Below are 27,296 nucleotides of genomic sequence, written 5' to 3'. Positions count from 1 at the left end.
AATGATGTATTAAGGTATAGCTAAGCATGTTTCAATATATAAACTGGGGACCAAAAGGAAGTTATTTGGAATGAACTCCAGGACACAGCCCCGAGATCAGAGCTGCCAGACCTCAATACTCTGTTAATGACACTGTGCAGAAGCTGAAGTCCCCAGCTGACCTGATCCTGACAGGCCATCAAGAAAAGTTCATCTGCCTTATTAGGAGTGGTGAGCATTATATTCTTAGCATGTCTATTCTCTTTTGGTGATTGTTAATAAATAAAGGTTAAGGAGGATATTACTGTGTAAGGCTCTTTCACTGGTAAAAGATCCCACAAACCCACAGAGTGTAGGTTATGCCCTGAGCCCAGGGAAGGGTAAGGATGGGTGCCTAAATTAAGAGGGTTATGCCTTGAGCCCTAGGTGTGCGAGTAACAGAGAATTTTGTGTGGGTAACATTGGTACAATTTTGACCATGTTCTGTCTCATTGGTTGTCACAAAATCTGGTGGCTCACAGCCTGGACACTGACAACCTGCAGACAAGCATGCACTGAGTGTCTGTGCATTCAACCGCTCTGACTCAGCAACTCCAATTCCAGCAGCCCGTCTACAACACAGCAGAACCACTGTAGAATGTCTCACACAGTTACCTTATGCAGAGGTGACCCCAGCACACTTCCTGTCCTGAATTTCCCCAAAACCATCTGCCCTGAAGTGCCTAGCCCTGTCCTGGAATACTCAGAATATCTCAAAAGAGACAAACCTCACAGCTTATCCCATTGGCCAGGGTTAACAAACACTAATTCAAACACAGCACTGTGGTGGTTAGGATTAAAAATAAAACAAGTTTATTAATGAAAGGAAATAGGATTTTAAGTGAATTCAAGTATAAGAGAAAAGTGTTAGAAATGGTTACAAGTAAATAGGAGTGAAACAAATCTTTCTAACACAAAAAGCTACAGCCTTTGTTCAAGGTATTTTCCTTTCCAATGTATCTTCCAGCAAGATGGCTGACCAAACCCTCTGGTCAGTTTCTCCCACAAAGTCCAAAGTGCTCTTTTTCTTTGTCATCTTAGATAAAAGACAACTTGGGATTCTTTGCCCCTCTCTTTTATAGTCCAGAGGACCTTTGCAATTGATTCTTCTGAAGATTACACTCCAAAGTAAAGTTCATTCAAGCTGTGAGGAAGGCAACATGTAGTCTCCAAGTAGAGGAAGTTCCAGGCTGGCTTCTTCCCATGCTGGTGTTTGCTAAAATGTACATTGATCTGCTTCCTGCTATCTCCTCCCTGTGCTGTGATGCTGAGTGGTTGTGTCCTCCCCTTGCTAGCATGATGCTCCTGTTTACCTTCTATGTCAATTGCATTCCCATTGTCTCAATGTACCTTAGAAATATCTTCCAGATGGCAGAACTACATTCCTTTGTCTAGGGTGGGGTTATGTTACCCCTGCCTGGCAGACACACTTTCAGAACATAATTCCCAATGTTTGTAATTTTCAATTTGTCTTCCATATATACACCATACAATAATATTAATTATCATTAAGATATTAGCTTTCTATTGATGTCTTATATAGCACCTTTTAGATAAAAGTTATGACGTTAGTAAGTTGGGGCACATTCAACTGGTCAGGCCAGCTGAAACTCACTACCAGACACCAGTGAGCCCCTTGCCCTCTTGCATTGGTATTCATGAATGAATTCACAGCACTTCAGAGGTGGTCTGGATGATTTGGTCAAATACACATAACTGGATTCACTAGTGCTGTGAGAAACCAGCTGGAAAGAGATGTTTATAAATCTCCTTCATCTGTCAATTCCCTAGGGCTCCTGCTTCTCTGTTAATATGTCCTGGCAACTCTCTCAAAGAGTGCTCACACTCTCAATTCCACCAGAGACAATCAAACCCCCAATGAGTTGCGTCCAGCTTAGGTCATCCAATCGTGGACCAGAAACTAAGTCACATGACTCAAAGCTCACATTGCCATTTGCTCACTCATGCTGTTGACTGAATATTTCTGAACCAAATAGATGCTCAGCTAATAGGACTGGTTTCTGAATTCCTCACCAAGCCAACTCCTCTCCCCCACGTTTACAAATTTTAGTGTTCAATTATCACCATTCAACCAGCTCCAGTTAATATTTCTCCTATAGAATAAATGTCGATGTCACTTTACAAACACTTCAAATACAATGGACCAGATTCTGATCTCAGTTATGCTGCTTTGAGTAAAACTGAAAGCAAGCCCACAATCTCCATTCTAAAGAATTTATAGTTACTTTGCACATTCACCCAGGACGCAATGCCATGTTATTTAACTTCCCTTCTACCCCATAGTCCCACTTTTTTGTGGGCATATTATGCATTCTCCCCACATTTTTAAAGTTTAGGACATCCATATTGTTTGGATCCCTTCTTTTCATTATTTGACTGTTTGCAATTATTGTACAGGTCATAGCCAAATAATATATAATATGTTTTGCTGAATATTGCATAAATAGATGGTACTGAATTTTGCAATACTTCTGCTGCCATATGCGTCACTCGAAATTGCACAATCTGAACATATTGGGTAAGATAAAGGACACCCCCCAACTATTTTTCACATCAAAGTACTACAGTGTTCCTTGGACAAAAGCTCGAATCCACTGAAGCCCTTCCGTTAACTTTGTTTCAAATGTCAGTGATAGTGTAAGTAATATCATTAACAGAAGGCGAAAAGGCAATTAAAACCCTCACAATGAATTTGTCAAGAAATGCTTTCCCCTTATATATGACAAAAATATTTGCAAAGCTTATGAGACAAATTGTGTTCTCAGTTTTATGCCAAACAAAACTTGGACTAACTCCTCTGAGGTATCTTTAACTTCAGTAGAGTTACTCCAAACTTCTACCTGGTTAAAAGAACTGAATTTGGCCTGGTTCATTACTTATAGCTATGGGTAATTGTTATTACATTGCACAACATATTAAAAAAATCCTAACATTAAACTAAGATGAACCATTAATCCAAACTCCATAATTTATGCATAATAAAGTTCTGATAGATCTTAGAACTACTGTCAAGCATCAAACACTACTGGTTGCATTTTTCTTGTTAAAAAAGGACATTTAAATTAGAAGTGGGCCAATATCAAATCTTAGATCCAAAAAACATTGAACTTTGGGAATGTTTGGACCTGGATTTTGATCTTGATCCAATCTCTGTGGTTCAGACACACATCTACTTAAAGGCAGATGCAAGGTCAAGAATCAGATGACTGTTTACTCTCCTATGCAGAACCAAACAAAGAATACTGCATAGCCAGATGAAAAATAGTCCAAATGAAATATATCCAAGATTTTATTTCTCTGTGCCTTTAGAGCCAAATTTTGCCACACAGCATGTATTAATTACATCCACAAAAATTGTGTGTGGCCCCATTGTTCCTGCAAACAGGCATTTGTGTGTGCAAATAGGGTAATTTGCAGTCCCAGTTGTGTTTGTGTGCATCCACTCTGTTAATGATACTTTTGCAGACACAGACGAGAGTTTATGCAGGCACAACAGGTGCACATGGGCATTTGGTAGGTGCAAATCCTATACTCACCTTTGGAAAACCTGGCCCATGATGAGTTAGCCCTGTAAAGTCTGAGGATTTATTCTAGCAGCCTCCACATATATTTCTCCCTTCAGATTACTGTACTGGTGCCACAAGCCAATACAAGTGTGTTTATCATCATTTTATTATTTTCATAATCTAACAGCAATGTACAAAGAATGGGTCCTTTGTCTTTTGTAAAAGTATTTGCTTTGGGGTGGAGAGGGAGTATCAGTCATTTGTTAATAATAAGGTCAGACTCCTTCCATCCCTATAGTCAGATGTGGCAGCTCAGTATGAGGAAACAGAGCCCCAGGAGTTACTGTTCTCCCCTCGCAGACAGAGAGGAGTTCAGGGTCCTCCCTGCACCCCCTTAATCACAACAGCCATTTCTAGCTCTCCTCCTGAGAGCTGCATACTTTGCATTTTCCCTGTACAAATAACTGCTCAGGCCCTTCTTTCAAAGGGCCTTTATTAAACCACCAACTATTTGCTGTCGAGACATTTAGGATGAAATCATCGTGTTAAACAAATAAACGCAGCTTCATACAGATCTCTGCTCTGGGAGCAGAGTAAGAAAATAATTTCTGTCTGCTTGCCCCAAAAGCGGCTGGAAAGGCCGAAAGGAAAATATTATTTTTACTTCATTGTGTGAAATATCGTTTTGGAGGATCTGACGCGTTGAGCGTTTGAAGAGTTTTTGCTGGCAGGTTTCAAGGGTCCCCTGGGTTGACCCCCTGGGATTGTTTTCTTCATTAATAAACTTAGCATGATGTGTGTTAAAAGGAACATTCTGTTTGCTTTGTAAATAAGGGATGTCAAACAAGAAGCAGAAGCCTGGCAGACACTAGGTGATGTGTTCTTCGAGCAGGAAAAAAAGCCCTGGAAAACTTGGGAATATCGGGGCTGCCTGAACCAAGCTGAGGCTTTGTTGGGAAAACAATTCAGTCTGTGAGCCCAAACAAGGCATTTTCCTTACTCATCCTGGTGGGAAAGCTGAACACTCTGCCCCAAAGCAGCAGGGGATGGGCTTGGGAAGGAAAGCTCCCAAGCGTCCCTCCCAGGCATAGCGGAAGGTACATAACGTATACCCGGTTTTATTTGGAAGGCACATTTTGTCAGCTGTGAATGTTGCCATAGGCTTGGGACAGGGGGAGGGGAGAGGTTTTTTAAATGATATGATTTTTAATATCCTGCCTTATTGCACTGCTACTGGGGTAGTTACCTTGGTAAAGCTTCTGATTCAAAGGGGTCATTTGCAAGAGGGCAATTCTTTCCCTTCCAGAACTGGGGTTCCCATCCTAATGCGAAGCATGATGGAGCAAAAGAAAAAAAAGCCTTTTATTTATCTAGATTTATTTTCCATTGTCTGCCTCCCTGCTTCCTTACTCATGTTTCTCAGACTTCCTGAACTCGTTCACTTTCCATCTGCTGCCTGCCCACCTCAACAACCCTAACGACCCCCAGAAGGCGGCTTTGCTCCTGTCATGCACAGACGGATTCTGGGATGTTTCAGGACTACTGCAACTGGGAAGAGAAAATAAACAGTCTTGAGAGCTTGGAGAAGACAACTCTATTTGGAAGGGGGAGGGTATTCAGGTGGGAGGGCAGCAGTAACACTAAGGGAGGGGCATGGAGATGGGTTGAGAACAGTGGTAGTAGCACTGATAGCATTCTCATGAGAGAAGCCAAAAACTGAATGGATATGGAGACTGACTTCTCCTTCTGCCCCTATGTGACCCCTCCAGAGGGCTGAGACTTGTTGTTGAGGTGCCATGTGGAAGTTTGTATTGTTGCTGTATTTGCTATATAAGTAGAGGTCTTCAGGCTCTGGCACTGTCACAGTGCCTTTTCACAAGCACTAAGTGCACCATCCTCCACTCCACATTTGCAATGGAAGATTTCTGAGGATTTATAAAGAGTTGATTTAGCCGTGTGCTGGCATCCTCAAGACTACATGCAACACATAGAAAGCAAAAGAATACTAATGTACTGCCCATACAGAGATTCCAAAGTTAGATTGTCCTCACATATGGCATTGGGAATCTCCAACGCCTCCATACAGCGAACAATAGAATTATGGATGTAATAGCCACCCCACTGGTGTTCAGTGTGGAAGCTACAAGAGCCTGTTATGGTGTCAAATCCTAAGGAGCAACAGTGATCTCCTTATAGGAGATGTCTGATATGTGCTGTCCACATAGATTAGCATGGCTGGCTCAGCCCAATAGGTACCCATAACTTCTGACATCATGGGCAGAGTCTCTGTATTCTTACCTGGTTAGTACTGAGATGTCACTCAGATCAAAGGGTTGCAGTGTGCCCACTGTCACTCTTTTCACAGAGTTGGCACCAGTCCCAGGTGCACCAATCCAGCAGGCCACTCCTCTGCTGTGCACACCTGGTAGTAGCTGGATCTCCTTCTGTAGGCTCTTAGAGTGGTAATTATTAAATTATCCTTATGGCCTCCCCACCTGTACAGTTCCCCTCACTGCTCTTCCTCCCATGCCAACCTCTCATACTTCACGCTGAACTTCTCTGGCTCCCTCTCCCTTCTTTCAATGCTGCCACTCTCCCCTTCCAACAAGCTCCTACCAATATTGATTTCTCTCCACCTCTGAATTTAACAAAAAGGAAGGAAAGGGTTAACATTTCTTTGCTGTAGCCATTAAAAACTAGTAGACCCGAGGTCACTGCACTCTACAGCTGGGTTTCATGGTGGTCCAGTTGGGAAGCAGCATGTTGTGTTACATGGGTGGATGAGCAGTGTGCTGGGATGAGCTGTCTTGGTAGCTTGGCAGCCTGTGCTTTGGCTGCACTGTGTGGGTTGGTAAGAGAACACACACTGTTCCATGCTGTTGGGTGGATGGCCAGTCTGTTCTTCAGACAAATGGAAACCATGCACTGTGTGGTAGTGCCTGAGTCACTAACAAGGGTTGTGTCTGTTTTATTTTCTGGTTATATTGGCTCGTGCATTTATACAACATCCTCTGTCCAAGAGCCCCAACATGCATTGCAATGAGGCGTAAACCTTCTCCCGTTTATAGATAGTGAGGCACCAAGAGGTGAAATGACTTGCCCGAGATGATGGAGTAGGTTGCGAATGAAACACGGGGGTTTTGTCCGCCGGTTCCCTGTTTTAGTCACCAGTTCAAACTGCCTTCCAGCAGCTGAGACTCTAAATTTTTCTAAAGTATTCTAAACCCACAAACACGCCTGGGAGATGGGAATGTATTGCTATCCACATGGAGAATGGTCTATGGTGGGAATGGTTCCGTGGCAGAGCTTGGAAGATAGTCTCTGACTCTCATTCCTGAGCTTGAAGTGGGACTCAGAGTATTTTTTAAAATCAAAGCTGTTAAATTCTCTTTCTATATATTTAAAATTGCTAGGTGAGGTATTTTAAAAAGGTGCTTATTGTGCCATTGAGATAGTAAACTACACTATCACCAATTCTGTTCAGAAGCTAGTTCAGTGACCTTGAAGGAAGCTCGTCTTTTCCTTTAGCCATTTAAAGGTTATGTATTGCAGACAGAAAGTTTCAGAAGCTCTCTCTCCAAAGTCCTCTACAAAGATGTTTTGCTGTAGTTTTTGATTTTTAATAATGAACTCTTTCCATTGATGAGTTTTTCACAGGGCCTGTTTTGAAACCTTGGTATTTGAAAAAGCTTGCCGCTGTTTTCTTAAATTACATCCCCTTGCAGGTCCATAAACCCCGAAGTTATTACAAATAAATAAACGGAGTTTCTCTTCATGATGTAAACCAGCTTTGAATGAAGTCATTGAGTGGAAGGTTGACTTGGATTGCTTCTGAAAAGCTGCTCAGACCCAGGGCAAAGTTCTGCTTTTCCTCCCGGGGCTGAAAAAATTGGTGAGCAGCTGTTCTAAGTCAACTGAGTGGAGCAAATCCTGTTGCTTAATGTCTTGTTGCAATTTCCAGTGGGAAAGCAAATATCAAGAAGTCCATTGCTCCCCCAACCCCATTTTTCTCTCTCTCTCTATCCCAGTTTAGACTGGGACTCTCCTGAACACGTTGTGCGGTTGAGACCTAATGAAAGAGAGAGGATTTGAGTGGCTCAGTAACCTTCCTTTCCCCTTATCCCGTCCAACAACACAGGGGGCCTAATTCATCCTTGGTGTCAACAGAGTTTGCACTAGTGTTTAATGACCCACACTTCTCTTAACTGGGCTACAAACTCTTGGTGCCAGCACGACCAATACAGTGTAAATTGTGAGCTCAAGCTCCCAGAGTTTGGCCTCTTGGAACAAATGTACATTGGATCCTGCTAAATTCTATAAATTGCACCCAATTCTCCTCTCCCTTTCACTAGCTTTAAACCAGTATGTTTCCATTGATTTCTATAGAATTATTTCTAACTTACTCTTAATCAAGAGGAAAATCAAGCTGCCTCTGTCTACCACCAGATAACACCCTCTGCACGGGATCAGGCCCAAAACACATTCTGCCTCAACCTAGTTTTATTCCAGCATTCAGTTGGGAAAAACTTCTGGGTTCTGTTAATGTGTTCATGACATTTCCTGGATCCATGAGTTTTAGTACAAGTTATTATTTGTTCACCAATATGTACTGGAAATGCGTTATTCATTATTTGCTACATGGGTTGTGTGATTGTTCACCTAAGTAACGTGGTGTTGATTTTTCTTCCTGATTGGCTGACAAACATATTAAAGAGAATATCTAAAAACAGAAAGCAACTAGAAATTGATCAATGTACTTCTGGTATTGATTTTTGGATGAATAATCAGTTTGTGCTGAAATTTGTGAGACTTTCCAGGTTTACCAACACTTTCCCAAATACCCACCAATTATAGTGCCAAGGAAACATCACTGTGACATCTCAGAACTGAAATATTTCCATTTCCAGGCATTGCTTTTTGATGAAAAATGGAAAGTTTCCATGGAAAGCAGAGATATTTTTCCCACAAGAGATTTAATCTAGTCTAAAACTTTGTTTTTTCAATGGAAAATTCTTGACCTTCCCTAGTAGGCGCTGCAACCTATCTTGAGCCTTTTATTACCTTGAGAACCTCTGTTCCAGTTAACCCCCACTGTTTTATCTTCCTCCACATAATGTAGAGATTTGTTCATTTCTTGGGATGTTCAGTCAGCCCCTGGATCCCCACACTGACCGCCAAATCCAAATGATAGTTCCAGTTCCACAAGACACTAAGAACGAGAGAGAAAAAACAGGTAAAAACAAAGAAAAATTGTATGTATTGATATTATGGTAGCTCCATAAGGGTGCAATCACACTTGAGCCCCAATGTGCTTGGTGCTGTACAAACAGTAAAAAATAGTCCTTGACCTGAATCACTTACAAATTTAATTAAGATAAGATGCAATAAGAGGGTGCAACAACCAGTCAGTAGGAATGGGGGAAGGAGGATCAGGGGACCAGTAATGCCACACTAGTAGAGCTTACATGTTAGTAGCAGTAATTATGATTACAGATCATTATAATTTACATATTAAAAATTGTACTTGGTTCTCCTTTCCATTATTAATCCTTGGAGATGGAAGCCTATCTCCTTCCCTGGGTTCATAAAAGGGTATCAGTATGTTTATAGCCCCTACCCCCATCTTTGGGTCACTGTTTCTCTGTCATTATAGAAAACGCCTTCCAATAGCTCAGAGGTACAAACTGGACTCATTCATCTCAATGAAATGTTAACTCTTAAAATGTGTAGATGACAGTTTAGATACCAACCTTGTTAACTATTTCCCTGTAACCCTTCTGCCAGGTGTTGCTGGCGGCAAAAAGGACTAGGTTCAATTATCTAGGAGTTCCTTCTGGTATCAAATAACACCAGCTCAAGTCCCCTCCCAGAAACCTGGGAAAACTATCCTCCCAAAATGCCTCCCCCAGGCTTCCCTAAGGCCAAAAGCCCCAATCGTCACCTAACTGGATTCCAAAACCTCCAGTTGGCATACTGAAAATTGAAAATGTGAGACCAGCATAAAATACACTGAATATCCAAAGAAACAAGGGAGGGGCTACTGTATTGATTGCATTTTTCATTTGCATGTTTAAATGAAAAATTGTGATTTTTAATTAAATGAAGTTGCCAGAATATTTACGCCCAGCTTGTCACAGAGTATAGGGGTCTCTGAACATAGTGTATATGAATAAGAATATACAGAAAGTTATAGATCAAGCTGAGTTATAGTTAGCTCTTACAGTAATATAAAGAATTATGGCAAAGAAGATGACACGTTGCCTTGGGAATGGTTTATGTTCTCCTCGTGTAGTAGTTAGGATACAATTCTGGTCAAATTGTTTTTGTTCAAAACTTGTTTTCAATAGAAAAATGGCCTTTTTCACTTTTGAAAACTTAGAGTTGCAAAAGGAAAAAAGCAAAATAAAGGAAAATGAAAAATGAAATATACCTGGATGTAATTGGTTATATTATAGTCAGTGGGGAACAGGAAAATATGGAGGGAGGGGGAAGAAAAGGAGGAAACAAAAAAAATTTCAAAATTTTTCAACAAAATGTTTCATGAATATTTTTTTTTAAAAAACCAACACATTCCATTTTGGAAAGAAAACTGAAATTTCCAATTTTTTGGCAAAAAAAACTTTTCCTTTTCATGACCAGTTCTCATCACAGCCTTGAGGAGTTGTGTTAATTAGCATAATATGTAATACAACTCCTCACTTTGTGAAGACAGGGACCATCGTATTTAGCCTTGTGCCAATTAATCATAGATAATCCTATAAGTTTATCTATAATCATTTGATATGATATCAAATGTGATCATCCCTGCCTATGTTGACTACCAACGGATGTTTAGTGTTGCATTAGTTAACATGACTGCTCAAGGTTATGCTCCAACATGACCCAATTGTGGAGGCAAGTCCTGGGAGATTGGCTTAAGCCAATACCACAGCAAAAGGCATGGGATGCTGTGCTGATTCAGAGACACAGGGCTTGTCTACACTGCCAAGTTGTTGACAAAACTTTTGTCTTTCATGGGTATTTATAAAAGCTCCCTTCCCCCCAAAAGATAAAAGTTTTGCCGCGGTGCTCTCCTGTCGACAAAGCGAAGGCCGCTCGCAGGGCTGGAATTAGGGTGACCAGATGTCCCGATTTTATAGGGATAGTCCTGATATTTGGGGCTTTGTCTTCATATAGACACTTATTAGCCCCCACCCCATGTCCTGATTTTTCACACTTGCTAGCTGGAAGTATTTTGTCAGCAAAAGTGCCGACAAAAAGCCTATACACACACTGACATTTGTCGACGCAGCCTTGTTGCTAAAAGCTGCATGGTGTAGACAAGCCCACAGTTACTCAAAAGAGCTATTAAAGTAATATGATAACTGATCACTAAAAGTGTTTGGCCCAGCTAGTCACAAAATTAGAGTGTTAACTCAAGTTACCTGGCTATAGTCCTGTAAAGGTAATTATATTTTGCCTATAAATTTCTTCAAAAAGCTACCACATTCCACCTCAGAATTGGCTGCATTTCAACAGTAATTGATGTGATTCTTGTCTACATAGCACCTGAGCTGCAAAACTGACCGGCACAGGTATCTAAAGATTTATTCCTATTGTAGTCTGAATAAAGGATTCAGAATTGGGGTCCATAGCATATAAAGCAATTTGAGATGAAGGTTGCATATAAATGTAAAATATTTATTATTTGTTGCTGTGGAATTATTTAGTGCTTTACCCTGAATTCATACAAGCAGGAAGGATTCCCTTTTGAACTCCTCTGCCTTTCCATCAATACTTGTTCAAAGAGAAGTGTAAACTGCAAATTGATAAAGTCCACTTTGCAAAAGAATCCTGGAGGAAGTCTTGATCATTTCCAAACAGTAATAACCAGCCCTGCACATGGCTGTCTGTAGGGCTTGCTTTGAGTCTTTTTTTCCTTAGTATCTTAGCTCTTTAGGATAACGTTATCGTTCTCTTTCAACAGGAATATAAGGTGATACAATAGGATTATAGTAATTGCCTTTTACAGTGCTGGGAATCTGCAGGTCTCCGTGCCTTTTTAATTCTTTGCTTTCTATTCAAATTCACATGACATGTTTCTCAAGTGGCTCAGTAGGATTAATACAATCTTACAAAGCTAGTATTAATGGCATGCAGCTCAACTCCTGATTTCTTCACTCAGACAGCTGGTGGAAACTATACTCAGAAAATGTGAGGTGCTTTTTTAATGGTGCAAGCAGCAGTTCCTCCTGTCACATAGAGCCAATGGAGAGGCTGCTATGCTACCTGTCTTTCTAACTACAAGGGTAAGGCCTTTGGCTGGAGGAATGTGCATCAAAGGGCAACCATGCATTCTGATTCCTGCCTGCTGCTTCAGCCTTTCCAGACCTTACCAGCTGGTGTAAGTTAGATGCTTCTTCAGGCTGCTCTAGCTACACCTGGGGACTGGCCCCATAGAAAGCAGCCCCAAGACCAGGGGATAACAAAAGTGAGCTTTATGACACCTCCACACCTTCCTTCTTCACTTGCCCTGTGTGATCCTTGGAAGTAGCCAATACAATTTAGCCATATCAATATGAAATACATTTGTTCTCAAGTCAACTGCATTGTTAACTAACTTCAGAGTCATGGGTTCTATTCATTTCCACTTTACATCAAGTGGTTGTAATCTACTGCTGACACTGAACCTGAGACTGTCCAGCTAACAGATCTGTCTGCAGGCTGCTTGATTAGCTATTCTTTAAAAATATAGATCTTAATTTTACCTTTGATCCCATCCCTGGTTCATCAATTGCTTTCCCAAACAAAACTTAAGAGGTTAGTGTCCTCTTTTATGGTAGCCTCAGCCTGGCTGTGTTTTTCTTCAGGCAGAGAGTAATATGTCAAACAAATATAACTTCTGACAATAAAGTGACCCAGAATGTCCCAGATGTCAAGGCTACATAGGGCTCCACAGATATGAGGACACACCTGTCAACACAACTGCAGCCATCCAAAAGAAAGATACATACAGTTCTCAACTGTAATGCTGTCTACAGCTGCTTACTCTTTATATCCGCTTCCAGCAGAAGCTACTCATGCACCTACTGATGTTTATTACTGAAGTGTGATAATCTGTACACTTCTGACTTATTTTTTGGAAGAAAAATAAGGCTTATATCATATTGTTTAAAAGAGGGTGAAACTAACCCACCTTTATCTGAAGACAGATAATAAAGCTTTTTTGTGGTTCGTAGCATAAAGAAGAACTCAACCGGAATTATTGTTAATTTTGTGCAGTGATTATGTTGATACATTTTGGTTGCTTTTATAGTATCGCTGTCCTATAGGAACTTTGCAGGCATGGTAGATGTGGCACTTGTATTCGATTTCATTGGCTGCATTTTATCTAGTTATAACATTTCTGCGTAGAGTAGAAAAAGGAAATTAAAATTGGCAAACCTTTCCTCACATGAGCATAAATTGGAGAGGGTTCAGAGAAGAGCCATGAGAATGATTAAAGGATTAGAAAACATGTCTTATAGTGATAGACTCAAAGACTCAATGAATTTAGCTTAACAAAGAGAAGGTTAAGAGGCAGCTTGATCACAGTCTATAAGTGTCTACATGGGGAACAAATATTTAATAATGGGCTCTTCAATCTAGCAGAGAAATGATCCAATGGCTGGAAGTTGAAACTGGACAAATTCAGACTGGAAATAAGGTGTACATTTTTGACAATGCGATTAATTAATCACTGGAACAACTTACCAAGGGGCACAGGGGATTTGCTATCACTGACAATTTTTTCACCAAGATTGGAAGTTTTTGTAAGAGATATGCTCCAGGAATTATTTTGGGGCTGTTCTTTTATCTACAAGGTCAGACTATATTATCACAATGGACCCTTCTGGCTTTGGAATCTATAGTCTTTCTTCCCATAAGTAGTGCCACTGAACTAGCTTGGGTTAGTCAGGTGAGGCAAAGTTTACAGAAGTGAGCCTATGATCCTTTAATAAGAGGGGCTGACTGTGGGCACTCCAGTGGGTCCCAGTTTCAACAAGGCACTTAAGGATATGCCCAAGTGCCATTGACTTCAGTAGACTTAAACACTTATTTAAATTGAGGAATGTGCTTCAGCGCCCTGCCTGAATCGGGTTCGTAGGCAGAACTCCCACTGGGATTTCCAGCTGCAGGGTCAGGGCCTGAATTATTTATTTTCTTTTTAACAAATATAAAAAGCAGGAACAGAGTTACAATATAACCACAGCACTGAAACTGTTAAAAAGCATTTGGACAAAATGTGTTTCTGGTTAGTTTAAAGGAGGATAAACAAGATTTAATAGCTGGCAATGAACATGAATATTTTCCTCCTATAAATAATATTTGGATTCATTCAGACTCATGTGGCTTCTACACAAGTAAGGCTCCATTCAATTTTCTAATTTTTCCATCTTCTTTATTTCCTAAAATGTGATTTGTTGAGTTAGTGAATTAAAATGCTCAGAGGATTGGTTTTGGCTCTGTGTGTAACTGTGCCATTTTACCCCATTATTCAGTGTGACAAGTTTATTACCCTAAAACACACTAGCACACACCTAGTGCAGAACTGTAATTGAAAAAGAGAGAACAACTCTATTAAGTGGCACATTTTCTACGTATAGTGCCAAATTCCACCCATTCCAAATTCCTTAGATTTTCCTCAGATCTTCACCTCTTTTCTCTTCAGCATGTTCACTACATGTGTAAACCTGTTGGCTGAATTTGGGTAGTTTAGCGCATAAAGGCCAACTCCAGCAATAGACTGGAGCTGAGACCATTCATTAGTAGTATTCTGATAGCACCTATAAGCCCCATTACAGGATCAGGACCCCATTGTGTTAGTCACTCTACCCTCATAAAAAAGAACGAGGCGTCCTTGTGGCACCTTAAACACTAACAAATTTATTTAAGCATAAGCTTTCATGGGCTAAAACCCACTTCAGCGGATGCATGCAGTGGAAAATACAGTAGGAAAATATATATACACAGAGAACATGAAAAAATGGGTGTTGCCATACCAACTGTAATGAGGGTAATCAGGTAAGGTGAGCTATTATCAGCAGGAGAAAAAAAAACTTTTGTAGTGATAATCAGGATGGCCCATTTCCAACAGTTGACAAGAAGGTGTGAGTAACAGTAGGGGGAAAAATCAGCATGGGGAAATAGTTTGCAAGTTAATTCCAATTCTGCCATGTACATTGGCCAAACTGGACAGTCTCTACGCAAAAGAATAAATGGACACAAATCAGACATCAAGAATTATAAGATTCAAAAAACAGTCGGAGAACACTTCAACTTCCCTGGTCACTTGATTACAGACCTCAAAGTTGCAATACTCTAACAAAAAAACGTTAAAAACAGACTCCAGTGAGAAACTGCAGAACTGGAATTAATTTGCAAATTGGACACCATTAAATTAGGCTTGAATAAGACTGGGAGTGGATGGGTCATTACACAAAGTAAAACCTATTTCCCCATGCTAATTTCCCCCCTACTGTTACTCACACCTTCTTGTCAACTGTTGGAAATGGGACATCCTGATTATCACTACAAAAGTTTTTTTCTCCTGCTGATAATAGCTCACCTTACCTGATTACCCTCATTACAGTTGGTATGGCAACACCCATTTTTTCATGTTCTCTGTGTATACATGTTTTCCTACTGTATTTTCCACTGCATGCATCCAGTGAAGTGGGTTTTAGCCCACGAAAGCTTATGCTCAAATAAATGTGTTAGTCTCTAAGGTGCCACTGGGACTCCTCGTTCTTTTTGCTGATATCTACTAACATGGATACCACTCTGCAACCTGTCTACCCTCAGAGAACACAGACTCTGTACCACCAAGCACACAGTCTAAAAGACAAGACATACCGATGTAGACAAAGCTCAGCAACAAGTAGAAAGTACTGTAAGTGTCCTAAATGGTCCTGTTGTATTCAGTCTTGCAGTATCATGTAGGAGCTGACAAATGTCTCTGCACATACCAATCATGCTAAGTACAGTCACACCACTTTAGATGCAAGCTGTCCTGCAGTGATTCAAGAGTGCGAGTACCAACCTCAGGGCAGACTGTTAAGAACCAGGGCCCAATCCCCAAATTAAGCATAGAACTCACAGCGAGATTTCACCAATAAATTATCAACTGTGAACTCCTCAAGCACTATAACAGCATTAAATGGAGTGACAGACAATCCTCTTGGATACTCCAATCTGTCTTGCTACCCAGGCAAGCCTATCTTTGTGATAGATGGTCCCTTACACCAAAAATCACAACAATATTCACATTACTCTCAGTCCCAAAGGACCAGTCACTTACCCCGGGTCTATTGCACTTTAGATCTCACATCAAAGACAACACTTGTAGCCAATGTTATATTAAACTATATAAAGATTTATGAAATAGGAAAAGGAAACAAGCGATTTACAAGGTTAACGCAGGTAAATTTATATACACACTAATGAGTTCCAACCTTAAATTTCAAAAAGTAATAGAAGCTTATATAATAAACAGGCTCTGTATGTCCTTCAGGCTAACCCAGGCTAAGCGCTGGGGATCTTTTGCTTATGCCTAGTAACCCCTCCCTTTCCCAAGTCCAAGAATCATAAAAAAAAGTTTTTTCTTGTTAGAAGTTTTTATTCCCTTCTCCCTTCTGCTTTGAGCCGCAAACTCAGCAGATGGGAGGAATTCACTTGCATGACTCATCTTCAGGAGGCGGGGGGGGGGGGGGAGATGAGAGGAAGAGAGCAAACAACAAAGTCTTTTGTACTCTTCAGTGTTCCACAATAGTTTATCTGGTGTTGATTGGCCTTCCTTGCTGGCCAGGATGTAACACCTTCTGTTGGAGATTAGCATTTTACACTAGTTAATGTCTCTCTCCCCTCTGGTGATTTACCCTGTCATAGAGACTTATACAATATGGGATATGGATGTTATAAGTGAGATTAATGCAATTTACAAGCATTCGGTAAAGACTAAACACAAGCACATTTTTATAATTATAATACCTATTTTAACAATACAAACACACAGGTGAGCCAGAATGATTCCAGCTATGTATTTGTCAGTGCTGCACTGATGGATGGGGACATAGGTGGCACGTGAACCACTGGCTGGCAGAGGCTAGCCCCCACCCCACCCCCTGCGCCTCCCACCCCAGAGCCCAGAGCCCCCCCACCACAGCTGCCAGCCCTCATCCCACCCCAGTCTAGTGCCCCCAGGAGTGATGGGAGGGCAGGTGGCATGCCCCCAGCCTTGGAGCGCTGGGTGGGCTGCATGGCCCCAGCCGGGGCTATGACACAGGGACAGGGGAACTGGCAGGAGGGGACCTGGAGGCAAAGTGTTGGTGGGAACACGTCTGGCTGTTTGGGGAGGCACAGCCTCCCACAGCATATGATACCCGCCACCCATGGATGGGGATCTTGAGAAGAGCTGGCACCTGGTCTACGAGTGTCACAAATACCTGTTCAAGAAATTATACTGAGTAAACTACAAGTACCTCTCAAAATAAAAAAAATGATAATTTCAGGGTGTACAAAGCTGAACTCTGATGGGGCTCATGGTTTCTACCTAGCCAATAATCTTTCTATGATCCTAGAAAGTTGCCTATAGAGGGAACAAGGTATTAACTGAATAGGTTTTATTATATCAAACCAAAAGCACAACAATGGGGATACTCCCATTCCTATTGTCCATGAAACAATGAAACTCTCTTTCCTGAATAGCTGTGAAAAGACTAATTCTTTAAAAGATTTATTTATTAATTGCAGCTCTCGGTAAATTTTACCAGCATAATACCAGAAGGGTGGTGACACATCAGTATACAAACTAACTAGTCATACAGCTTCTTAGGTGAAAAGGTTAATATCCAAATTGGCCTTCAGTGAGAAATGGTAACTGGTTAGATTGGCAAAAAGCTAAAAGTGCAGGCTCCATCAGTCCCTTCTCTTTCAATTACATGGAACGACGTTGCCAAGTAACTAACAAATGTATCTTAGATAGTTTCCCCATAGTAAGGACTTGCCCAAATTCTTGCTGGCTAGGGGCCCAGAGCTGCAAGACAGTGAAGCATCCTCATGTGCTATTAAAGTCAAGGGGAGCTGAGGATGTTCAGCTCTTTGTAGCAGCAAGCGCTATATTTTTTTGGTCTTGTGCCATTCTGCGGTAACAGAAATCCTAGCAGCTAACATTAGGCACTGTAGGAGTGAATCTGATTTTAATTTAGGCATTTATGATATTTTAGTGAAGTGATTATATACACGCAGCCGGCATCTGGTCCTAACGTATTTGGCACAGTTAAGAGAAATTTTATTTTACCCAGATTTCATTCCTGATTTTGTTTAATTATTACTAGTGGCAGGAGATGTCAGATTCTGTTCTTAGTTACACCAGTGCAATCTAGTTGACTTTTGTGGTGTAACAGAGCAGAATTTAGCTTGCTTCATTTACAAGAAAATAGGATCAAAGCAGCAAAATAAGTCAGTTTTTTCACACACTGTTTTTTCTGATACAATGTTATTTTACTTGTACAATATTGTGTCTAATATTGGAAAAATATTCATGTATGAAATCTACGTGTTCGTTATAATAATTGATTTACTAATATAAAGAAATATCCATAGGATATACCCTGCATACTTTGTACCTATAGAGATGCATGTATGCAGATCCATAAAGACACGAACATTTGCTTGCACACAAGAACAGTATACAGAGGAAATCTCATCAGTGTCGCACATGCAACAATTTCACTAAGCAATTTTACTACCTGGAATTACAGTTTGCATATTGCAATGCACTGAAACAATTTGAGAGTTTCATTCCTCTTCACTCTAAGCAGAGCTTCTGGGAGATAGCATGGTCTGGGGGAGAGTCAAATGACCTGGATTCTATTCCCAGCTTCTCCGCTGATTTGGAGTAGCAAGGCCTGGCCTAACTCTCCCAGCCACATCAACCAGCAGAGTTGAGCTGGTGAGGGAGGGCGGTGGGGAGCGCATGCTGCAATCTATTGAAGAGAGTAGATTGCTGCTGCTGCTGCGTGTGCTTCTCTAAACCCTCCCAGAGGCATTATGCTTGCTGCAAGCACACTGCCTCTGGGAGCTTCTGCCAGTGTGCAGCCCCTCCCTATCCACAAGAGTTATTCTCTTGGAGAAATATTTATTGTACACATATGGGCTAACTAGGATGAAGGCATAGAAATACTTTTTTCTTCCAATTGAACTCAGTTATTGGATTATTTGTATGGAAATCAACCCTGGAACAATGAGCTATAAATCGTAATCTGAAATAAAACGCTGCTCCATTAATAATGTTGTCGTACCATACATAAAAAGTTGATCCCCAATTTGCAGATCTTTGATTCCTCTTAAAAGAGGACTACAGTATGCCCTGGTAATGCTTCCCAAACTAGACGCCTTACTGTCGCTGCAGTGTATTGAATCGTTAATGTGGAATACTGCGATTGGGTTTGTATAATGGATGCCTCTTGGGCTATATATTTGGGCTGTCCCAACTACACCATTGGTGCACAACAAATAACATATTTGTTATGTATTATGGAAACTTTACGTAGGAATGATATAGTGGAAAAAGTGGTCTGGAACTAGTTACACTACTTGTAAAGTTACAAGCCAAGGCCCTTATCCAACTAATCACTCAGGCACATGCTTGACTTTGAGTGTGTCAGTTGTCCTATTGAAGTCAATGCCCACGCTTAACATTAAGCATGTGCTGACGTGCCTTGCTGAATCGGGCTGAAGAGTTGAAACCATTTTTCATGCCAATAGTCCTTATGCAAATGGTCCCACTGAAGGATTAAGTAAGCAAGGATTTGCAGGATTGGGCCCCAAATTCTTTATCAATTCATCACATACACAAAATCAAACTTTGATTTCAACTGTTTTTCAGTGATGCGACTAAAGAAACCAAAACACCATCACAGAGATCATGCCAAGCACTCATTCTGAACAAGTCTCGGGCAATATTCAATGACCTGTAACTAATATTTTCATCTTATCACCTAAAAAGTCATAGCATCAGAATGATACTTGGCTAATTTTCCAAAGGACTCATTTACTATAAATTGGTCTACGGTGCTGTTGAAGTGAGTCAAGAGCACCAGTGAGCCAAAACATACTCTGTCAAGAGAAGTGTTTGGTTAATGAAATTATACACAAGTCATCAAGCAAAAGCCTGTTAAAATGAATTTCCATTAGATGCTTCTCTGAATATGGTGTTTCAATTCAAACTTCAAAATAGCAACCTTAAGAAGTTCCTTCCCTACTTCATTCATAGATCTGCTCTTTGAACACATCATAATGGTATTAATTTAGTTAAATTAACGTGCACATGCAGAGAAGCAAGACTGGTGTGTTTTACATAAAGCAGGCTATTGTGCACTGATTTAGAATGTGTAAAGAGGAAATAAGTTTTTACCGCAATCTATGCCAATTGGCAGCAATATACTCTGTGTTTATACATATAAATACAAAAACTGTGGTAAAATAACATTAAGGATCTGGATTCTGACTTTACACTAGTTTGCTGTTGCACTGTAACTCCTGTGACTTCAACACTGATTTATACCGATGTAAGCAATATTAGAACCTTTAACTCACTCTAAGGCCACAGATATGGCAGAAGCGTCAGAATAGTGGGAGGAGCTACAATAATTAGGCACTAAAAGTACGTCTGCACAGCAAAAAAAAGACTCATGGCAGGGAGTCTCAGAGCCAAGATCAACTAACTTGGGCTTGCAGTGTTCAAAAATAGCAGTGTAGACTTTCAGGATCAGGCTGGAGCCTGGGTTCTGAAACCCAGAGATGCGGGAGGGTCTTAAGTGACTTAAAACTGGAGTAGCAGATCTAATTCTCCTGTTGCCTCACTTTAAGAGTTTAAATCAGATTATAACATTAGAGTTTGCCTTGATTAGTGAAATTTGCATTGAGGTAATTACATCCATGTAGGCCCCCTGCACTTAGACTCATAGACTTTAAGGTCAGAAGGGACCGTTATGATCATCTAGTCTGACCTCCTGCACAACGCAAGCCACAGAATCTCACCCATCCACTCCTGTAACAAGCCCCTGACCTATGTCTGAGTTACTGAAGTCCTCATATTGTGGTTTGAAGAGCTCAAGCTGCAGAGAATCCTCAAGCAAGTGACCCGTGCCCCACGCTGCGGCGGAAGGTGAAAAACCTCCAGGGCCTCTGCCAATCTGCCCTGGAGGAAAATTCCTTCCCGACCCCAAATATGGTGATCAGCTAAACCCTGAGCATGTGGGCAAGACTCACCAGCCAGAAACCAGGAAAGAATTCTCTGTAGTAACTGTAATGGGTTGGACTCACCCCTGTGGCGCCTCCTACTGGTCGTCCTCGGGAATTAGCTCAGTCCAGCGTCCAGAGCGCCCTCTGCAGGCCGGTGATCCGCCTTCCAGCTACTGGCCCCCGTGTCCCTCCCAGGTCCCCGGTGCCCCTTTAACTGGATCTCCCCCTCCCAGGGGAACCCCCACCCCACTATCCCCACTTTGCCTCAGCATTGGCTACTGCCCAGTCTCCATCTAGCCCCTGTTCACTGGGGCAGACTGCAGTATCAGCCACTCATCATAGGCAAAGGGATTTGGACCTGCTGCCTTTGCCTACCCCTGGGTTGCCCCCTGCAACCCCCAGTACCTCGTGGCCTAAAGCTAGGCTGCAGCCTGGGGCTTTCCAGGCAGGAGCTCCCCAGCTCCTCAGCCTTTCCCCAGCCCTGCTCCACCCAGGTACTCTATCTCAGCTCCTAAGCAGCCAGGCCCATCTCCCTCTAAATGCAGAGAGAGACTGACTTGGCTTCTGGCTTCCCTGGCCTTTTTATAAGGCCCTGTTGCTCAGTTTGGGGCATGGCCCCAGCTGCAGCCACCTCCCCAATCAGCCCAGCCTAAAGGCTGCTTTCTCCAGCCACAGCCCCTTCCCAGGGCTGTTTTTAACTCCTTCAGGGCAGGAGCAGGGGTCCACCCTGCTACAGTAACTCAGATCCCACCCCATCTAACATCCCATCACAGACCACTGGGCATACTTCTGTGATATGGGCCAGCAAGATAGTTACAACAGTACAAAGCACTCACTTTAGCAAACATTTTTGTTTACCTTCTACTTTGCAACATCACACTGACATATTGAATCTGTGGGGTTCAGCAAGGGTGGCTGGATCACCCTGATCTAGCTATCCTACGTTTTATATTGCACTCTTCACGGTAGTGTCTGAGCTCCTCACAGTCTTTAATGAATTTATCCTCACAACACGTCAGTGTGGTAAGGAAATGCTTTTTGTCACCATTTTACAAATGGGGAACTGATACACAGAGCAGCTAAGTGACTTGCCAAGGTCACACAGGAAGGTTGTGGCAGAGCAAGGACTTGAATCCAATCCTTGGACAAGCCCTAGGCTACTGACCTGACCACTGATCCATTAACTTTAGTTGTTTTATTTAAAAGATATGCCTATCTTTCTCTACATAAAGAGACAGATCCTGAAAAACAAACATGCTCCCATCAAGACACCCCCACCTTGTTGTATGCCCAGCACATCAAACAACTCTGGTTCTGTCAGAGCAGTTTTAACCTCTGAAGAGACTCTTGACTCTTCTCCATTTCCTATATCTTTAAGAACACGTGGTCTAGCCAACCCAATACTTTAGCGGCAGCACAATGCACTGCCATGTATGGATCAGAATTCAGGTAAGCGACTTGGTACCAAGCTTCCTGCAATGGCATAGACTGCAGTGCTTCAGCAGCCATGTGCTAAATACTGAGGGAGGGAGGGAGCATGGTCCCCAAGCCACCTCCTCTGGCTGATCCAGGCAGCAGAACGAATGGGCTTCAGAAAAAGGGCCATCCAGCCCTTCTCATCCAAAGGGAAAGTTGCTGCAAGGTGCAGACAATGAGAGTGCTGGGGAAAGTCAAGAGGTGAAAAAATGATGGTATCCCAGTGGAGTTCCAAAATACAAACAGTGACGAGAGAGTGGAATTTACCTAGAGGAATTGTTGCAAGAATTGTATGTCCAGTATTACTGAATGCCAGGTCTGATGTATATTAGCTATAAAGAAGTTATAGAAGTGAGGACCATGTTGAATCTTATGCTTCCAGTTAATCAAAGATGATGTTTTTTTCTGATTGTCTCACTTTTCTGTATTATCCTTCAAATGATATTTCATGAGACGTTTTTATTTACAAGATTACTGATCATCTGCCTGTGACTAGCATTATTACACTATATAGGCTGAAGAATCATTGCTCCAACAGCCAATCCTAAAGAGCATTACTCTAGACACTCTGTTCCTCTGAGTACATGCCATTTGCTAATTGGATCCAGGATACCTAGTCCAGTAATATTATTTCAAATTAGCTGTTTATTCTTCTGAAACTCCAGAGCCCTTCAGATTTGATTTACAGATAGTGAAATGATCAAATACGAAAGAAGTTATCTGCAAGACATCATATGTGTATAATTCACTTTACAGGCAAACAAAAGGCATGGGGTCCCCTATTCTTATTGCATTTACACTAGTGTAAATCAGTAGTAACTCAACTGAAGTGGAGTTAGAGTGGTGCAAAGCTGATGTTAGAGAGAGATCAGAATCAGACCCATTGTTCCTGACTGAAGGATAGCAAAGAAATTGCCAGGAAATTTGTTCTATATTAGAAAGCCATAATGAGAGACACTGCACAAACAAACATGCCAGATGAGCAAAAGGATGGATTAAAACATTACTATATAAGGCTGGATAGAAGAGCCAAATGCAGAGACAGAAACCCTGCCCTTAGCCAGATCCAACACAGATCTTCAAAGAAGGTAAAGGCATCAACTCAAGTAAATTGTGCTGCCCTGCATCATGCAGACAGCAACAAATGTTGATATGCATATACATGCATATCACAGCCTCAAAAGGGTAAAATTTGGCCCCAAATGATAATATTCTCATCTCCATGCATGGAAAATTTACACATGTACTCTAAGTCTCATTAATATGTAATGAGAATTACATGCATAAATCTTTTTGCATCTGCCAAGTTGTTGCATTTTTTAAAAGTAAGCTTTTTCCTAAATATACATTAGAAATGAAAGCATTTGGAACCAGGCTAAAAAAACATTTTTGATCCTAGATTTGAAAGCAAGTTAACCAATTTAAGTCATTATTACAAATACAAGAGAAAAATTAATTTATTAATATGAGAATTCAGTGACAATGAAAACAGACATGTTTTCAACCTCTTACAAGTTTGCATTCATACTGAATACACTTTAATAGATTAAGACCAGCAGATGTCTTTCTCCCTGCAAAGAGAATCACACACATTTTATCTGCATGGATCCCTCACCCTCTGAGACAAGGAACTTACAACCCACTTTTTAAGGGGAAGATATTAGTACATGCACCACCATCATGGTGCTTACAGTTTTCATTCAGGCCAGATTCTGATCTCCATTATTCTTGTGTCAATCTGGAATAACTCGACTGGGGGATGGTAAAATACTGGAGTTACTCTGGATTGACACTTATATAATGGAGATCAGAAAGTGACCTGTAGTCCTTCTGCACAGCATCCTAATTTATGCTGATTTTTTAACACTACTTGGTAAAATGAAGGAGTGGGAAGGGTGGAAGATCTGTATTCAGTCTTCCAATCATTGGCTTTCTACTGCTGATCAAACTCTATACACATCAGATATAATATTATATACATACTATTAGATTAAATATGACTGAAGAAAAATCAGATGGCTTAACATTAACTGTAATGTTTTAATCACATTAAGATGCGCATGAAAACCAAACTCAAATGCATCTGCAAAGATAGACATTATTTTGTTAAAGGCTTAAAAGATAAGAGTCCTTTTTAATAAAGCAGGCACAGGACAGACTCAGTAGTCCACACATTTTTCTTCCTTGTAATCACATTTTATCAAGCATTTTCTAGAAGTTACTCTCAGCCAATTAAATCCTTTAGATTAATCCTTTGATGGTAGAACTGCTCTGCACTTTCTGCACTGTAACATCTGTTGAATTGCAATAGAGGAAGCCATGGCTTTTTCATTAATTGATAATCCAGTTAACATTATATTCTCAAGATTGAAGGTGACAGTATGGGGCACAACAAAATGATGGGGATTTGCCAGCGTAGGGAAATTTTTACAGTATTAAGTGAATTTAGTGCTAGTGAAATATGCGCTATTGACACTTCTGAGGAACACACTATTTGTTTATCCACCCAACTGGCACAGTTGCCACCCACCCAGATTCAGACCAAGAGACCTAGCTTTGCCCTCCAAGTGTTGACCCTGGAACCCAAGTCCATTCTCTAATTTATTTATATTTTTTTAACTGGAGCTTGACCTGTGCCAGGTCAAGGGCAGACAGGAGTGATAGCTCCCCCACAAAAGGTCTCGGGCTGAGTACTGAGCAGGGCTGCATTCTCTCAGCCTGGTCTAGGATGAAGCGAGCTGAGTGCCAATCGAAGGATCAAGCAGAGTGGAAATCCTCGCATCCAAAACCCCCAGAGGCACTAAAGAGCCATGCAGAGCTCTCACTCCATTGCCCAAGAGAGGAGGCGAGACACCATTCTAGAAGCTAGGAGGGATGTACTGCAGCACCCACCTGAGTGAAGTCGGTCTCCCTTTTAGCAATGAGATGGAGGGTGAAGCAGCTGGTATGAAATTCACAAAGGCTTCTCCTTCCAGCCAGCCAAGGGGAGTGAGGAGGAGAGTGAGCAAGTTTGCCCCTCCCTCCCTTGCAGCTAAGAGGACAGTTCCTTTGTAAGTGTATGTGAAGGGCAAGGGCAGGCCCAGCTGGCATGGTGGGGGAGAGAGCTTGCCTTAGCCCCAGCTCACTCACTGCTTGCCTGTGCAGTCTTCTTCCCCTTTGCCATGGCAATGTGTTTCAGCTCTGAGAGAATAGTTCAGCCTCCAGCCCCTTCCAATACACTGCCAACAAGGGAGTCAGACTGAGACTTTTGTCTTGTAAATACGTTTCCACTGGGAACTGGACCGTGACCACCAAATCATTTCACAAAGGACACCAAACTGCCATTTTACATGTATGAAGTGTTGTTGTAGCCACGTTGGTACCAGGATATTACCTCGCCCACCTTGTCTCTCTCATATCTTTTATTTGTCCAACTTTTGTTGGTGAGAGAGACAAGCTCTGAAGATGAGCTCTGTGGAGCTCAAATCTTGTCTCTTTCACCAACAAAAGTTGGTCCAATAAAAGCTATTACCTCAATCCCAATATCTCTGCCATTATACAGTACAATAGATGATGTGGGTCACTTCGAAACTGGGATAGAACATGACCTGGTAACTGTAAGGTGTGACACAAATTCTCAGCATGACTCAAGGTAAAAAGCTATGTCCAGTTATTAGTGCCCTGCACTCCCAGTTTGCATGAACTGTAGCTATAGGACATGCTGTCAGGGCCAAGTCCAGCATGTTTTATGCCTCACGTTTTGTTTTCGTACTAAAAGTACGCAAATCAGGCTATATGTTACTTGTCAATCAAGATAATTTTTACAAGTGTGTGTGGTTCTTTTTTTTTTTCCTTTCAAAGAAAGGCTGAGATGCAGACCAGGGGCAACTCATTCTTATATCTGGAAACATACCAAAGCTTGTGGAAGAATGTCCCTGTCTTCAGGTGGCATGGGACTGTCTTCATTCCTATTTTCCACTGTGATTCTCCCCTCCCTCTCCACCAACTTTACTGTAGTCTCTGGCACCTTGTAACAGACTAAGCCAGACCTCTTCTCTCTTACAGCTCAGGTGCCAGTGTCATCAGTCAAATGCCCTCATCAGTCTTACTGACACCCAAATCTGAGAGCTGGATTCCTGGAAAGGGAGCTGAGAGATATTCCAAGTTACACCGCTCCACATAGCCCTACTGAACCTAGCAGCAGAGCAGTTAGCCAGAAAGCTTTACCACCAGAGTCAAACAACATCCAAAAGATCAGGATTTACACACGTCAAAGTCTGATTACAGTTTTTCAGACCCGCCAGGCTAAGTGAGTTTAGAATAATTTCTCCAATGACCAGTCTTTTTGTTCATGTGGACCGCCATGGGCAGACACCCTAAGATCACTGTTTCTCACTGCTCCAGCAAGGACTTGGCATGCTACAGAAAGAAAGAAAGAAAGAAAGAAAGAAAGAAAGAAAGAAAGAAAGAAAGAAAGAAAGAAAGAAAGAAAGCCTGTAAGTTCAGACTTCACTGACTGGATTACGTTTGTGAGCCTGGTTACGCAGATGCTGTGCTGGGTGGCTAGCGATTATCATTTTTCTGCAGTGTTAGGGTACTTGACATTTCCATTTCTCAGTGACTCCAGTTAAAAACAAATGGGTCTACCTGCAATCCACATCTGATCGCCAGATGGTCTCTGCCTAGGAAGCCCCCATCTCTAAGTGCATTCAAATGACCTCACACATACATCTTCAAACATTGCTATCTGACCACAAAAACGTATGGAAAACACAACATCTGTACATGTCTGCATCTTAAATCCCTGTTGTTTTACAAAATATATTGCTTGTCACCCTAAAATCTTAGCCGCTTAATGATCTGCAGGGGAAAATGCAAATAGTAGCTTTAGCACTAGGAGATTGCATGTTGTAAGAAAAAAATTAATTTCAAACAAAAGTCTAAAGATAGAAAACTATACACTAAAGCTAACATATAGTTCCCATTAAGTACTCCAAATGTTCTTTACTCCCAGTTGAGTGTGTGTGTGTG

The 27,296-nt window shown here is 41.5% G+C and overlaps 1 long non-coding RNA gene across 1 annotated transcript in view; it reads right to left on the bottom strand.

Annotated features, from left to right (window-relative positions):
* Nucleotides 1-902: 902 nt before the first annotated feature.
* The window catches only part of LOC120408156, a 57,493-nt gene continuing 31,099 nt past the window's right edge, over nt 903-27,296 (bottom strand). Inside the window, exons 3-4 of the long non-coding RNA XR_005600470.1 lie at nt 8,607-8,754; nt 903-7,614 (exon numbers count right to left, since the gene is read on the bottom strand). This is a non-coding gene — a long non-coding RNA (uncharacterized LOC120408156). The remainder of the gene's footprint in view (nt 7,615-8,606; nt 8,755-27,296) is intronic.

Source organism: Mauremys reevesii, linkage group 6 (genome assembly GCF_016161935.1).
Source record: "Mauremys reevesii isolate NIE-2019 linkage group 6, ASM1616193v1, whole genome shotgun sequence".
NCBI lineage: Eukaryota > Metazoa > Chordata > Testudines > Geoemydidae > Mauremys > Mauremys reevesii.
The sequence above is the reverse complement of the archived record's forward strand: the minus strand, read 5'-3'. Positions and strand labels throughout refer to the sequence as shown.